We start from the raw sequence: 13,494 nt of genomic DNA, 5'->3' as shown, positions 1-13,494 counted from the left end.
CTACTGGAAGGTGGTCTGCCGACCTAGCTAGCTACTGGAAGGTGGTCTGCCGTCTTAGGAGCTTCTAGAAGGTGGTCTGCCGTCCTAGCAGCTTCTGGAAGGTGGTCTGCCGTCCTAGCAGCTTCTGGAAGGTGGTCTGCCGACCTAGCTAGCTACTGGAAGATGGTCTGCCGTCCTAGCAGGTTCTGGAAGGTGGTCTGCCGTCCTAGCTAGCTAGTGGAAGGGGGTCTGCTTGCTATCCAGTGTTCGCTGGATGTTACTGGAAGATGAACCGTCGTAGGACGGAGACTGGACGCAGTGCTGGAACTCTTCGTATCACATTTCCTCTCGTCGCCTCTTTCCAGCAGCGGAAGGTCCTATTGAGCGTAGGAGTCGAATACCCAACACTGTTATGGGCTCCCTGAAACTGTTGTCCTTTAATGTTGCCTCACTTATTGACCCGTTTTGACAGCATCTCTTTGTTAGGTGTAACGATCCTGTGTTGTCGTCCAGCTGTGAGTCTTGGGCATCACTGCTGCGTAATTAATGTCTTTTTATGCCTTTGTATGGACGCTGCTGCTGCTGCTGCTGGGGGGGGGGGGGGGAGCTGCAGTGAGTGATGGCCTCCACGTCCGGTCCAGAATCATGTGTGGGGTGTTGTCGAGGCGGAACACAAGGAACGGCTGGAACGAGTTGAACTCACGAACGATTGCTGGAACTCCATCATCCGGGCGTTTGTTGTGTGTGTGTTTGTTTGTATGTGTGTATGTGTGTGTGTGTGTGTGTGTGTGTGTGTGTGTGTGTGTCACATATAATTTCCTCGTGAAAGGAGGATTCGAACCGTTACCAGTAGTGTGGTAGCGATGGGAATGAATAAAGGCAGACAGGGTGAATTGTGTGCATTGGTATATATGTTTGTGTCTGTGTGTGTATATATACGTGTACATTGAGATGTATAGGTATGTATATTTGCGTGTGTGGACGTGTATACATGTGTATGGGGGTGGATTGGGCCATTTCTTTCGTCTGTTTCCTTGCGCTACCTCGCAAACGCGGGAGACAGCGACAAAGCAAAATAATATATATATATATATATATATATATATATATATATATATATATATATATATATATATATATATATATATATATATATATCTTTTCTATTTCAGTTAGGCATGTTATTTTACCCTTTCGAATGGCAGCTTCCACATGCCACAGATCAGGTCAAATTTTTGTTGGAAATATATTATTTATTCCTGAGTTGCGCGGAGAAGTGAGGCTACCACGGTGAGGTGTTGACACTATCGACCACCCGATCCCGGCGTGACCCGACCCGACCCAACCCGACCCCGACCCATATGGCTTCACCGCTTGACCTTGGCCGCCCTGACAGGCTTGGCCTAGGTCACCGGCCCCCGCCTGGCCTAATGGTCTATGTGTCTTGTTCCGCGTCACCACCTGACCTGACCTGGTTTATGTGTCTTGCTCCAGGTCACCACCTGACCTGACCTGGTTTATGTGTTTCCAGCTTCCCTCTGTTTCTCCAGGCCACCCTGTCCCCTTTGCTCTGCCCTCTTATGTTTGTCCATGCCTCCCCCTCTCCTTCCCCCCCCCCCCTTCCTTTCCCTGTTTATCCAGGTCTTCCCCTCTCCTGCTCTCCCCCCCCCCTTCCCCTTCCCTTGTTAGCCAAGACCTTCCCCTCTCCCTTTGCTTCCACCCATCCCCTCCCCTCTCCCCTCCTCTGCCCCCCTGCCCCCCTCATCCTGTTCCCCTGTTTGTCCAGGCCGTCTTCCCCCTCCCCTCCCCTCCCCTCACCTCCCCTCCCCTCCCCTCATTTTTACGGCTCCGACTTACCCTCTCTCGCCCCACACCCCCCGTCCCCATTTCTGTTCCTCTCCCCCCTTCCCTCCCCCCCCCTCCCCCTACCCATCCCTTGTTTGTCCAGGCCTCAGCCTCCCCCTCCCCCCGCCTCGTACCCAGGATTGTTTACCTCTTAAGATGTAGTCCATCCTGGCCACCGTAAGATGTAGTCCATCCTGGCCACCGTAAGATGTAGTCCATCCTGGCCACCGTAAGATGTAGTCCATCCTGGCCACCGTAAGGGCCCTCCCTCGTGATGGTGACCATGGAAAGGCTATTGTGGTGACGCGCGCTGACCCTGGGAGTCAGGGCGGGCCCGCCTGGAGTCACTCCCGCAAAGGGGGGGTGGGGGAGTTCGAATCCTAGGCGCAGCCATCAGCCCACAGCCAGCCCTAGTGCTCATCCTAACCTAACCTCCCATAGCGAAGCGTAGGATAGCATAGCATAGCCTAAGATAACCTAAGGTAACATGACCTTGCATAGCGTAGTAGCCTAACATAGCATAGCATAGCATAATACCCTAACATAGCATAGCATAGCACCCTAACCTGACATACCTCACCCCAGTTCAATTTGGAAAAACGATGGGGTGAGATGGGCGAGTCTGTCAAGCGGAGAGAGAGAGAGAGAGAGAGAGAATCCGTTTACCTGTTTATACCGGTCACCGCGCAGCTCTGGGTAGCAGAGATATGTGCGTCCTTACCTACTTGTCCTTACATGTCCTTACCTACGTGCCTTTACAGATATGTGTTTGTGTGTGTGCGTAGTTGCTATGTTGGGCGTCCGTTACAGATCTCATTAGAAGGGAGGACCCTCCGCCCCACGACCCCGTGCGCTGACGTCTGTGGATTTTGAAAAAGAAAACGAGACTTGTTCCCGAGGATTGAAGGAGAGGGGAAAATGATATATATATATTCACGGGACGCGGCCACACTTACCTGGTGGCGGGGTTAATTAATCCCGCTTGTAGTGTGTGTGTGTGTGTGTGTGTGTGTGTGTGCGTGTGTGTGTGTGTGAGTGTGTGTGTGTGTGAGTGTGTGTGTGTGTGTGTGTACGCCAGGCGCCTCGCCTCTGGACCTGCGATGCTCCGACACATCACCTGACCCTATTACAATGCAGGTTCCTCCTCCTCCTCCTCCTCCTCCTCCTCCCCTCCTCCTCCTCCTCCTCCTCCTCCTCCTCCTCCTCCTCCTCCTCCTCCTCCTCCCTAGGTACTCTACCCTGCTCTTCTCGTTCCCCCTGGCCCCCTATCCACCCCTCCTCCATGGACGTGTCGGATGGGCGAGGAGAAAGAGGGGATGGGGGAGGGGGGAAGGATGTATGGGAGAGGGTAGGAAAAGAAGGGGGAGGAAGGGGAGTTCGAGCTTTTATTGTTGGGTTATTTATAGAGGCTGTACAGGGGGCGATATCTAAGACTCTCTCTCTCTCTCTCTCTCTCTCTCTCTCTCTCTCTCTCTCTCTCTCTCTCTCTCTCTCTCTGCCTGGCCTGCGTGCGTGTAAACACGCCTCTCCGTCCCTGCGTCTTCACGCACAGGCAAACAGTCCGAGATTCGACGTGTTTTTCAATGGTGGGGAGAGAGAGAGAGAGAGAGAGAGAGAGAGAGAGAGAGAGAGAGAGAGAGAGAGAGAGAGAGAGAGGATGGGTGGGGGGTCAGGGGAAAGAGGGTAGGGTCGTGTTGTTGCTACTGTTGGAGCATGTGTTGGTGGTACTGATGGAGTAAGGGTTAGGGGATACTGGTGTTAAGGTAATGTTAGCTGCTGGTGGAGCGTGTGTTGGGGTACTGGTGGGGCGTGTGTTTGGTGGGTACTGGCGGGGCAGGTCGACAGGTGGACGACACTGAGGACTGGTATTGCTCGATGTGTAGAGGGGTACGAGTCCGCCCTCCGGCGTCCAGTGGTCGAGGGTGAACGAGCGAGCGAGAAGCCGCCTTTAGGCCAGGGCTGTAAACACTGTCCACAGAGGATCAAAAGGCAGGGTGGCCGATCTAGTGACCGGGCCCCTCGTGGATCCTCTGTTCCTGAAGGAATTCATCCTTTCCCTGCTCCTGCATGGAGTGCAGCAGCCTCGGAAGCTGAGGGAAACCTCATATAAACAGTGGGGAGGGATCCTGGGGTTGCGCTAAGGCAAGAGACGCCAGCACATTACTCTCAAGAGATGTTGTGATCCAGAGCTGCTGCTGGTGGCTCTTGTGGAGTGAGGGAGTGAGGGAGCGCGGGAGAGGCTACCTCCCTCCCTCACTGACCCTGGGGAATGTTCCTGTCAACATAACCAGTTTCCTCCGGTATCCGAAAGGAATTTTTTCCCCTCCCAGACAGAAGAGGGTGAATGCTGGGGCAGGTCTTTTTTTTGTGTGGGTTTTCTTCAGATGGTTTTTGTGAGTTTTCTTCATCAGGCAGGGTGTTTTTTTTGTGGGTTTTCTTCAGGTAGATTTTGTGGGTTATCTTCGCCGGGCAGGGTTTTGTGGGTTTTCAGGTTTTTACCAGGTTTCGTGGCTGTTTATCGAGTGGGATTTAAGGTGGTTTTCCAGATCAGACAGGTGATGTATGTAGGTTTGCAGACAGAGTTTTGAGGGGTTTCCAGCAGGTGTTGTCGACTTTGATGGAGGGACAATTCAGTCAGTATACGAGGGACGACTCAGTCAAGAAACGGTTCAGTCAGTATACGAGGGACGACTCAGTCAGTGTGCCTGGTTAATGTGAGGAGGCGTCGTGGTTTTCGCCTGCTTGGTGGGTAGCCCGGTTGGGCTGGCTCATTGTGCCTGTGTCCAGATCCAATTCTTCCCTGAGCTGTGGATGGTGATGTGCTGTGGCCACAGGGGAGGCGCTGCCAGTGTTTTGTTCTTGCTGTGGATGGTAGCTGTGAAGGTAGTGTGTCGTACCGTTGCTCCTCCTTGCTTGCCTGCCTGTATTACGCACTGTGCGGTATACCCTTGCGGCGGTACCAAAGGGGAGACGGGGAAGGTGATGGTTCGTGACGGGCGAGAGACGTTTGTGGGTTGTGGTAATAAGGGGTGGTACGCCTCGGTAGTCGCTGGGCTCCGAAGGAGGAGAATGACCCTTCTCGAAAGAGGGAAGAAGTGGCGGATCAAGTCTCTCTCTCTCTCTCTCTCTCTCTCTCTCTCTCTCTCTCTCTCTCTCTCTCTCTCTCTCTCTCTCTTTCTCTCTCTCTCTCTCTCTCATGGAAGCGACGGGTCATATCTGTAACTGTACGCGGTAAAAGAAACAATCATTTATGCTCGTGAGATAAGGAAAAAAAAAATGGTGATTTTTATCTACGATCAGATAAACTGATAACTGAATTATTTTTTTTTTTACTTAGAAGAATACCACTGACACCTTGGGGTTATGGGGTCTTCAACCCCCCCCCCCCCAACCACACACACACACACACACACACACACACACACACACACACAGACCAGGTCATGCATCTTATCGCGTTCACTCCTCCTCTACACACGAGACTCCACACATGGAAATAAACATGTTTGTTACGACAGCTGAACGTTACAGCGAGTGTTAGTATTTGTTATAACAGTAGGATTGACCCTCATGTTACAGCGAGTGTCACGTTCTAATGCTCTCCTCCTCTCTCCTTCCCTGCTGCAGGAAGCGACGCTGGGCGAGGTTCCCCTCGGTGATCGAAGTCAGTCACAGGTGAGTGGAGTTGTGTGTGGTGTACCTGGGTTGGCCGGGGGGGTATGTGAATGCGTGGGAGCTGCCCTCCGTTGGTCAGCTCAGAGTGTGTCTGGAGCCCCCCTCGCTGGCTAGTTCGTAGGGCATGGTCGTTGACCAGTTCGATGTCTCAGCGGGTCTGCCTAAAAAGGTGGAGGCCACGAAGAGTTCTTTTTCAAAGGGTAAACATCTTACTCTTTTGTTAGTTTAAGGTTTCTAAAGGATGAGGGTCTGTAGGTTTAAGGGGTAGAGTCCCTTAAAAGGTAGGATGGTTGAAATCTTTAGAATAGTAAAGGGAAAGGGGTTGAATCCTTTAAATGCTGATTTAGAGGGGTGAAGTCCCTCTGAAGGTTAATTTAAGGATCCGTAAGGCCATTGATGGTTAAATGGAAGGGTTGGATTCCCTTTAGGGTAAACATGATAATCGTAAAGTCCTTTAAATGTTAACATGACAGACTGGAGTTCCACAATATGAAGGCTCTCTGTCTTACAGATGTTAATCTGGCGTCCCTTAAATGTTAATATTGGCGTGCTGGCGTCCCTTAAATGTTGATTAGGATGTCCTGACGTCCTTTAAAAGTTAATACGGTGTGCGGGAGGGGGAGGGGGTCTTATGTTCTTTAAATGTTACTACGGTGTGCGGGAGGGGGGTCTTATGTCCTTTAAATGTTACTACGGTGTGCGGAAGGAGGGGGTCTTATGTCCTTTAAATGTTAATATGTGGGTCCTGGCGTCCTTCATCGGTTAACACTCAAGGTTTTGAGGGTTTGAGGTGGTGATATTGGTAGTCTTGGAGGTCCTTGTGGACACTGGGGTCATTTTAAAGTTCATTTGGGAGGAAGTTGGAGGCTCGCGTTGTGAGTCTGGAGATGGGGCACTCTGGTGTGTGGGCGTGACCCCTTGAGCTGGACGGCACAGCCCTTGAGCGTAATCCCTGAGAGTCAGGTCAAAGGCTAGGCCTTAGGGTCATCGTACCGCCATGCTCAGGGATCGTACCGTCGTCCTCAAGGGTTGTACCGTCATACCCAAGGGATTACCGGCGTGCACCAAGATCGTACCGTCGTGCTCAGTGTCGTACCGTCGTGCTCAGGCTGTCGCCAAGTTCAGGTCGTGCCGTCGTCGTGCTGTGGTTGACGTGCCGTCACTCTCAAAAGATCGCAGCGTCGCGCTCAAAGGCTCGTATGTTCCACGGTAGATTAGCAGTGAATACAGCGAGGTTTACGCTAACTCTCGTGTTCAATTTATATCAGGTTAATTGTATAGTGACGCCTATTCTTGCATACTCGTGATGGTGAGGAGTCGGGATGTTATGGTTTACGTGGGACTGCGGGGTTGAGGACTGCCCAGAGCATGGTGAGCGGAGGGGCAACGCGACACCCTGGTCCCAGACCCAGCTGTGGTGGGTAGAAGATCTCCCAAACCATTATGAGGTATACGTAAGGTAAGGTGAGTTCCCAAACCCAGTTGTAGGGGGTAGAAGACCTCACAAACCATCGTAAGGAAAGGTGAGGGCCCAAATCCAGGTGTGGGGGGTAGAAGACCTCCAATTTCGTGAGGTCATGGGAGGCGTTTGGGTCATCTTCGCTGACCACAAGCTAGTGGTGGAGCCTCAGGTGTGGGGGCTACGTCCCACAGCTTTGGTGGAGCATTGTGAAGGGCAATGTTCAATTGGTGGAGCACTGAGTAGGGCAAGGTATGTGTGGTAGAGCACCGGGGGACATGGGTATAGCTACGGGAAGCAGGTAGGGACACTTTGGTGAAGTTAGTGGCTGGATGTCAAAGACCAGTCCCTGTAAGAGAGGGAGGGAAACTCTACCATGTTAGTCTCTCTCTCTCTCTCTCTCTCTCTCTCTCTCTCTCTCTCTCTCTCTCTCTCTCTCTCTCTCTCTCTCTCTCTCTCTCTCCCGTGCGCCCCAGACCGTGTCCCGCCGCCGCCGCCGGTCGCCACCACCGCCACCGACCGGCGCTGCCGCCGCTGCTTCGCCATTCCGCTCTGGCTGTAATTTTCCCAGGAAGGTCAAGGTTGACCTGGGTCGATGTCATCATTAGAGTTTCCAGCACCCTCCTCCCTCCACTCACCCACCCCCGACCTGGCCTGGACACTGGTCGCAGTGATCACCCTTATTTATTAATGTTATTTATCTAATTTATATATTTATTTATTTATTTATTTATATATTTATTTATGGTAGAACGTAAGAGGCGAAGGATTTTAGACAGTTTGGTGTTGTTTGCGTCAGGTACGGGATGGGTGTGTGGTGAGGGTCTGTTAGTAGGTGTGTGTGTGTGTGTGTGTGTGTGTACCCCTCATGTTCCTCATTCTTATATCTGACGTTGACTCAAACACGAGCCACGGTATCGTATCATCCTATGCAGATTATATGAGAACACGTATGCAAGTCACATAAAGTAGAAGATTGCCCGAAAGGCTACACAGAGAGACGTTAACTCCGTAAGTCTTTCGCTAAGCAAACCCGAGCTAAGTTTCAGCTCCGCCCGTGTGGGGGAAAAGGAAGAAGCCAAAAGCAACGCAGAATACCGGACAGACGCAGACTCCACCATGAACCAGCTGAATAACGTGAAAGACCTCTTGAGTAATCATGTCTGAACGTCCGACCTAACCTTCAGCGAACACAGCAAAGCAACGGTTGACTCGATACAGAAGGACGGCGGGCTGGATCCTGCGGACCTTCAAGGTGAGGGAAGGAAAGTCATTGATGATATTACTTAAGGCACAAATTCTTTCACGAACTGAATGTCGCTTCGTTCTAACATCACCCCTACAAGGCGGGCGAAATTGTTGATTCAGAAAGTGTCCAAGAGATCTTTCACAGCTCATATTAATGTGGTAAAGGAACTTACGTACTGGGAACGGCTGAAAGCTCAGGAGCGTAGACTGGAGAGGTACATCTTCATCCATACCTGGAATGATTCCAATCTTGAATTAGGAAGCAACATCCGACAGGCACGACTGGCATGGAAGACTATATAAATTACCACCTCAGAAATCCAGAGGTTTGATATGCAGAGAGAGAGAGAGAGAGAGAGAGAGAGAGAGAGAGAGAGAGAGAGAGAGAGAGAGAGAGAGAGAGAGAGAGAGAGAGGACACCTTAAACATGCGGGGCCCAAGTCTCTTCGACTCCTTGCCATCTACAATCAGATACAGCCTGGGATGCACGAAAGAGAAGTTCAGGAGTGCATTGGACAAGTCCCTGCAAAGTGTACCAGACCAGCCAGAATGTGGGGGCTATGTGGGTCTGAGAGCTGCGGTCAAAGGGTCAAAGGTCATTCATATCGAGTGTAATGAAAATAAGACCTTCGCTCTGGAGATGGCCCCTGACGTGACCTGTAAGGGCCTAGCTTAGAGGCCAGTGGTATCGAGAGTGTAGGAAGAACAGGATCGTCGTCCCGAAGGTGACCTTCGACCTGACCACCCGTCACTGACGGAGAGTTACCACAAGGCGTGAGTGGGGCTGGCCCTCCTGGAGGAGCAGCGAGTGTTCTGCTGGCCGGCGGGGGAAGGCGCAGGCCGGCGTGCCGTGCGTATGGACGGCAAGGTCAACGTGGGAGTGACCTTAGCCTTGGCCTTAGGGGTTTGTGGCCCCATACAACACACACACACACACACACACACACACACAAGCCAATGCCAGGTGTTTCATTCGCTTTATTCGATTCATTCACTGATTATCTTACGAAAGCACTTTCTTTCCTTCCTTCATTACGTATCTTTGTGTTTACGTTGCTGTGTCGGGTTGCTGTATCCCTGTAGCATTCTGGGGAACTGTATTTCCTCTCTACGTCGTCTGTGTGGTTTTAAAAAAAGCAACAGAAATTGTAAATCAGGTTCACCCCCTATCACTTGAGCTCTCTTCCATATGTGTGTGTGTGTGTGTGTGTGTGTGTGTGTGTTTACCCTCGCGTGATTACCTATTTCTAATTTTAATGTCATACAACTTCAGATTCACGCGTTCTGTCTGCATTACCCATGTCCTCCTCGTGTCCTTCTCTCCCACCAGCCATATACCATTCGAATATTCCTGTGCATCTTTTCCTCACCTCTTCCACCGTTTGTTGCCTGGTCTCCTGTGGGTGTGAGTGAGTTGTGGGTGTACTGTGGACGTGTGTGGAGAGCTGGGGCGGTGGAGGGTGGCGGGGCTACCAGCGGCGGCGGCGCCACACCGCCACCATCCTGGCCGCACCTGCTGGTGTGTGTGTGTGTGTGTGTGTGTGTGGGAGGCCGGAAGTTGTAGGTTCCTACGAGGTGAGTCCCGCGACCGACGCTCATCCTCTCCACCACCAACACTGTCTACCACCATCACCATCAGTATCTACCACCGTCACCATCAGTATCTACCACCGTCACCATCAGTGTCTACCACCATCACTGTCTACCACTATCACCATCAATGTCTACCACCGTCACCATCAGTGTCTACCACCGTCACCATCAGTTTCTACCACCATCAACACTGTATTCCTCCATCACCACTGTCTACCACCATCACTATCAGTGACTTCCACCATCAGTGTTTATCACCATCACCTATGTCTACCACCATCACCACTGTCTACCACCATCACCACTGTCTACCACCATCACCACTATCTACCACCATCACTACCACACCATCGCCCACCACTGTCGTATCACCATTGCCTCGAGCTCTACCATTGCCTTGCCTACCACCAACCCCATCACCTCTCTCTCTCTCTCTCTCTCTCTCTCTCTCTCTCTCTCTCTCTCTCTCTCTCTCTCTCTCTCTCTCTCACGAAGGAGACGGAACCATTGGTTACCTTGTGGTCACCGTCGTGTTGCCAGATGCCACCACCACCATGTTGTGCTCACACTTGCATTGCCGCAAAATGTAATTTGCTTTTCCTGTCTCACAGCAAGTTCCTGACCTCCACGCATTGTCTTGTGTGTGTGTGTGTGTGTGTGTGTGTGTGTGTGTGTGTGTGTCTGTGTGTGTGTGTGTGTGTGTGTGAGCGCGCGCGCGCTGAAGGAGAGCACCAGTGACTTAAATATGGACGGAAGGAGACGGGCATATGGGCGGAAGGAGACGGGATGGGCAAAGCAGAAGACTCCTCCTGTGCCGTACACAGTGGGAGGGTATACTGCTGTGGGAAGTTTGTGGGGAAGGAGTAACGCCCAAGGCTCTCTGATTTTTGCGTAAACGCATCGGATACGCGGCTGAGCTGGAAAGTAATGAAAAAAATACAATGAAATTAAGACATTATGGGTTTTTTTTAGCTGGCTTATTCAGAGGTTAATTAGCATCATTAAAGTACTCGATGGTAATTACTATCATTAAAGTATTTATCCAGCCGCACGTGTGTATGTGGGTGGGGGGGGGGGGGGGCGTTAGTTCGAGGTGGAAGCCACAGGTGTTGAGTGACGTCTTTGGTGGGGAACGGGGGAAGGGGGTGACGGTTGTCCTGCTTGGGTAACCCCGGAGGACGAGCGTCCGCTGGGACGATGGATGACGTATCCTGGACAACAACTCCCCCCCCCCTGCTACTGGGTGACGATGCGACGCCCCCTCCTCCTCCTCTGTCCTGTCGGAGCGACGCCTCCTCCTCCTCCTTTGTCCTGTCGGAGCGACGCCCCCTCCTCCTTCTCCTCCTCTGTCCTGGCGGAGCGACGCCTCCTCCTCCTCATCCTCCTCCTCTGTCCTGTCGGAGCGACGCCTCTTCCTCCTCCTCTGCCCTGTCGGAGCGACGCCTCCTCCTCCTCCTCATCCTCCTCCTCTGCCCTGTCGGAGCGACGCCTCCTCCTCCTCTGCCCTGTCGAAGCGACGCCTCCTCATCCTCCTCCTCTGCCCTGTCGAAGCGACGCCTCCTCCTCCTCCTGTTCCCGGTCGGACTATGCAAAAGGTTGGCGGTTGAGGGTGGAGGGAGGTAGTTTGGGAGGTCACGCTGGTTATATCAAAGGAGGGGGAGAGGAGGAGGTGGTGTGGGGTAAAGGGGGATGTGGTGGGTGTTGTTGAAGGTGACCCATTGCTGTGGGAGGAGGAGGGGTGGTCATGGCTCGTCCGTGGGAACACGTGTGGCCGAGTTGTGGGCTGGCCAGTCGGATCGCCAGGTGGTCTGGATAAACACTAGAAAAAGTAATAAGTAAGGAAATGGAATATTACTGGGGAACAAAAAAATGATGAACTTCTAAACTGGAGGGTCATGAAGAGAGGATGTCTAGCATTATCAACCTGCCTGGTCGTGTCTTCATTATGTCTCTCTTCTTTATTAACTCCGGTAATCTCCTGTGTGAGACGAGACATCTCTCCTGTGTTCATGTTATCTTCTCCGTGGTGGTTGTCAGATGATAAACGGAGCGCAGGATGGGTTACCTTCGTGGGGGTGAGGCTGGACGGGAAAGTAGCGAGCCAGGGGGGGAAAGCTGGAGTCATCCTGATGGTTGTTGATATTTGTTCTGTCCACTCATTTGCACCTCGAGTGGGAGGTGCTGGCTGGAAAGGCTGAGAGTAACGCACGAGTTCATCCTTCCCGCTAAGAGCGGTTGGAAGCGCCTTCGCTTCATGACAGCTTCGAGGATCATTACCTCCCCATCTGGCATGACTGGATTTCATAATCTTGGTGGTGTTCGTCTGGTCGTGTTATGTTAGAAATGTTGAGGGCTGTGCAGGAGCATTTATGTACCAAATGCTGAAGGCTGTGCAGATGCTGAGGGCTGCGTAGGAGCATTTATGTAAGAAATGCTGAGGGCTGCAAGGAGCATTTATGTTAGATATGCTGAGGGTTGCAAGGAGCATTTATGTTCGATATGCTGAGGGTTGCAAGGAGCATTTATGTTAGATATGCTGAGGGTTGCAAGGAGCATTTATGTTCGATATGCTGAGGGTTGCAAGGAGCATTTATGTTAGATATGCTGAGGGTTGCAAGGAGCATTTATGTTAGGTATGCTGAGGGTTGCAAGGAGCATTTATGTTAGGTATGCTGAGGGTTGCATGGAGCATTTATATTAGGTATGCTGAGGGTTGCAAGGAGCATTTATGTTAGGTATGCTGAGGGTTGCAAGGAGCATTTATGTTAGGTATGCTGAGGGTTGCAAGGAGCATTTATGTTAGGTATGCTGAGGGTTGCATGGAGCATTTATATTAGGTATGCTGAGGGTTGCATGGAGCATTTATATTAGGTATGCTGAGGGTTGCATGGAGCATTTATGTTAGGTATGCTGAGGGTTGCAAGGAGCATTTATGTTAGGTATGCTGAGGGTTTGCATGGAGCATTTATGTTAGGTATGCTGAGGGTTGCATGGAGCATTTATGTTAGGTATGCTGAGGGTTGCAAGGAGCATTTATGTTAGGTATGCTGAGGGTTTCAAGGAGCATTTATGTTAGGTATGCTGAGGGTTGCAAGGAGCATTTATGTTAGGTATGCTGAGGGTTGCAAGGAGCATTTATGTTAGGTATGCTGAGGGTTGCATGGAGCATTTATATTAGGTATGCTGAGGGTTGCAAGGAGCATTTATATTAGGTATGCTGAGGGTTGCAAGGAGCATTTATGTTAGGTATGCTGAGGGTTGCATGGAGCATTTATATTAGGTATGCTGAGGGTTGCAAGCAGCATTTATGTTAGGTATGCTGAGGGTTGCAAGGAGCATTTATGATAGGTATGCTGAGGGTTGCATGGAGCATTTATATTAGGTATGCTGAGGGTTGCAAGGAGCATTTATGTTAGGTATGCTGAGGGTTGCAAGGAGCATTTATGTTAGGTATGCTGAGGGTTGCATGGAGCATTTATATTAGGTATGCTGAGGGTTGCAAGGAGCATTTATGTTAGGTATGCTGAGGGTTGCAAGGAGCATTTATATTAGGTATGCTGAGGGTTGCATGGAGCATTTATGTTAGGTATGCTGAGGGTTGCAAGGAGCATTTATGTTAGGTATGCTGAGGGTTGCAAGGAGCATTTATGTTAGGTATGCTGAGGGTTGCATGGAGCATTTATGTTAGGTATGCT

The 13,494-nt window shown here is 51.2% G+C and overlaps 1 protein-coding gene across 7 annotated transcripts in view; it reads left to right on the top strand.

Annotated features, from left to right (window-relative positions):
* The window catches only part of corn (microtubule-binding protein cornetto), a 313,717-nt gene that overhangs the window by 160,188 nt on the left and 140,035 nt on the right, over window positions 1–13,494 (top strand). For 5 of the 7 annotated variants that reach the window (XM_071664548.1, XM_071664550.1, XM_071664556.1 and 2 more), the window contains exon 2: window positions 5,452–5,499. The exons of the other annotated variants lie outside the window; for them this stretch is intronic. The gene's annotated coding sequence lies outside the window, so the exon portion shown is untranslated. The remainder of the gene's footprint in view (window positions 1–5,451; window positions 5,500–13,494) is intronic. 7 annotated transcript variants of the gene reach the window in all.

The sequence above is a fragment of the Panulirus ornatus genome, chromosome 9 (assembly GCF_036320965.1).
Source record: "Panulirus ornatus isolate Po-2019 chromosome 9, ASM3632096v1, whole genome shotgun sequence".
Lineage (NCBI taxonomy): Eukaryota > Metazoa > Arthropoda > Malacostraca > Decapoda > Palinuridae > Panulirus > Panulirus ornatus.
This window is presented reverse-complemented; position numbering and strand designations above follow the sequence as displayed.